Raw genomic sequence first — 2,563 nt, 5'->3', positions numbered from 1 at the left:
CAACCTCTCTCTGTTCTTCTGTTGGTTCTGAGGAGGGTAACATCTGTTCTACTGTTGGTTCTGAGGAGGGTAACCTCTCTGTTCTACCATTGGTTCTGGAGGAGGGCAATCTGTTCTACTGTTGGATTCTGGAGGAGGGTAACCTGTTCTACTGTTGGTTCTGAGGAGGGTAACCTGTTCTACCATTGGTTCTGAGGAGGGTAACCTCTCTCTGTTCTACTGTTGGTTCTGAGGAGGGTAACCTCTCTCTGTTCTACTGTTGGTTCTGAGGAGGGTAACCTCTCTCTGTTCTACTGTTGGTTCTGAGGAGGGTAACCTGTTCTACCGTTGGTTCTGAGGAGGGTAACCTGTTCTACCGTTGGTTCTGAGGAGGGTAACCTCTCTCTGTTCTACCATTGGTTCTGAGGAGGGTAACCTCTCTCTGTTCTACTGTTGGTTCTGAGGAGGGTAACCTGTTCTACTGTTGGTTCTGAGGAGGGTAACCTCTCTCTGTTCTACTGTTGGTTCTGAGGAGGGTAACGTCTCTCTCTGTTCTACTGTTGGTTCTGAGGAGGGTAACCTGTTCTACTGTTGGTTCTGAGGAGGGTAACCTCTCTCTGTTCTACCGTTGGTTCTGAGGAGGGTAACCTCTCTCTGTTCTACTGTTGGTTCTGAGGAGGGTAACCTCTCTCTGTTCTACTGTTGGTTCTGAGGAGGGTAACCTCTCCCTGTTCTACCGTTGGTTCTGAGGAGGGTAACCTCTCTCTGTTCTACTGTTGGTTCTGAGGAGGGTAACCTCTCTCTGTTCTACTGTTGGTTCTGAGGAGGGTAACCTGTTCTACCGTTGGTTCTGAGGAGGGTAACCTCTCTCTGTTCTACTGTTGGTTCTGAGGAGGGTAACCTGTTCTACTGTTGGTTCTGAGGAGGGTAACCTGTTCTACTGTTGGTCCTGAGGAGGGTAACCTCTCTCTGTTCTACCATTGGTTCTGAGGAGGGTAACCTGTTCTACCGTTGGTTCTGAGGAGGGTAACCTATTCTACCATTGGTTCTGAGGAGGGTAACCTGTTCTACTGTTGGTTCTGAGGAGGGTAACCTGTTCTACTGTTGGTTCTGAGGAGGGTAACCTGTTCTACTGTTGGTTCTGAGGAGGGTAACCTCTCTCTGTTCTACTGTTGGTTCTGAGGAGGGTAACCTGTTCCACTGTTGGTTCTGAGGAGGGTAACCTGTTCTACTGTTGGTTCTGAGGAGGGTAACCTGTTCTACTGTTGGTTCTGAGGAGGGTAACCTCTCTGTTCTACTGTTGGTTCTGAGGAGGGTAACCTGTTCTACTGTTGGTTCTGAGGAGGGTAACCTGTTCTACCGTTGGTTCTGAGGAGGGTAACCTCTCTCTGTTCTACCGTTGGTTCTGAGGAGGGTAACCTGTTCTACTGTTGGTTCTGAGGAGGGTAACCTGTTCTACCGTTGGTTCTGAGGAGGGTAACCTCTCTCTGTTCTACCGTTGGTTCTGAGGAGGGTAACCTCTCTCTGTTCTACTGTTGGTTCTGAGGAGGGTAACCTGTTCTACCATTGGTTCTGAGGAGGGTAACCTCTCTCTGTTCTACTGTTGGTTCTGAGGAGGGTAACCTGTTCTACCATTGGTTCTGAGGAGGGTAACCTCTCTCTGTTCTACTGTTGGTTCTGAGGAGGGTAACCTGTTCTACCATTGGTTCTGAGGAGGGTAACCTCTCTCTGTTTTACTGTTGGTTCTGAGGAGGGTAACCTGTTCTACTGTTGGTTCTGAGGAGGGTAACCTCTCTCTGTTCTACTGTTGGTTCTGAGGAGGGTAACCTGTTCTACCATTGGTTCTGAGGAGGGTAACCTCTCTCTGTTCTACTGTTGGTTCTGAGGAGGGTAACCTGTTCTACCATTGGTTCTGAGGAGGGTAACCTCTCTCTGTTCTACTGTTGGTTCTGAGGAGGGTAACCTGTTCTACCATTGGTTCTGAGGAGGGTAACCTCTCTCTGTTCTACTGTTGGTTCTGAGGAGGGTAACCTGTTCTACTGTTGGTTCTGAGGAGGGTAACCTCTCTCTCTGTTCTACCGTTGGTTCTGAGGAGGGTAACCTGTTCTACCGTTGGTTCTGAGGAGGGTAACCTGTTCTACCGTTGGTTCTGAGGAGGGTAACCTGTTCTACTGTTGGTTCTGAGGAGGGTAACCTGTTCTACCGTTGGTTCTGAGGAGGGTAACCTGTTCTACCGTTGGTTCTGAGGAGGGTAACCTGTTCTACTGTTGGTTCTGAGGAGGGTAACCTGTTCTACCATTGGTTCTGAGGAGGGTAACCTGTTCTACTGTTGGTTCTGGAGGAGGGTAACCTGTTCTACCTTGGTTCTGGAGGAGGGTAACCTGTTCTACCATTGGTTCTGAGGAGGGTAACCTGTTCTACTGTTGGTTCTGAGGAGGGTAACCTGTTCTACTGTTGGTTCTGAGGAGGGTAACCTCTCTCTGTTCTACCGTTGGTTCTGAGGAGGGTAACCTGTTCTACCATTGGTTCTGAGGAGGGTAACCTGTTCTACCGTTGGTTCTGAGGAGGGTAACCTGTTCTACCG

General features: G+C 49.3%; 1 long non-coding RNA gene across 6 annotated transcripts; it reads right to left on the bottom strand.

The window, feature by feature from the left end:
• Positions 1–503: 503 nt before the first annotated feature.
• LOC123482473 lies at positions 504–2,311 on the bottom strand. 6 transcript variants are annotated; one of them, XR_006657743.1, is made up of 4 exons: positions 1,974–2,311; positions 1,566–1,806; positions 881–1,171; positions 504–528 (listed from the first exon to the last, which is right to left on the bottom strand). It is a non-coding gene; the product is annotated as an uncharacterized LOC123482473 (long non-coding RNA). The 6 variants fall into 6 exon arrangements; XR_006657740.1 differs by lacking the exon at positions 504–528 and adding an exon at positions 605–812 and having other exon boundaries at positions 844–1,171; XR_006657742.1 differs by lacking the exon at positions 504–528 and adding an exon at positions 605–777 and having other exon boundaries at positions 844–1,171.
• Between the last annotated feature and the right edge of the window lie 252 nt (positions 2,312–2,563).

Source organism: Coregonus clupeaformis, chromosome 34 (genome assembly GCF_020615455.1).
Source record: "Coregonus clupeaformis isolate EN_2021a chromosome 34, ASM2061545v1, whole genome shotgun sequence".
In the NCBI taxonomy this organism is placed as follows: domain Eukaryota; kingdom Metazoa; phylum Chordata; class Actinopteri; order Salmoniformes; family Salmonidae; genus Coregonus; species Coregonus clupeaformis.
Note: the sequence above shows the minus strand (reverse complement) of the source record. Positions and strands in the feature narration are given on the sequence as shown.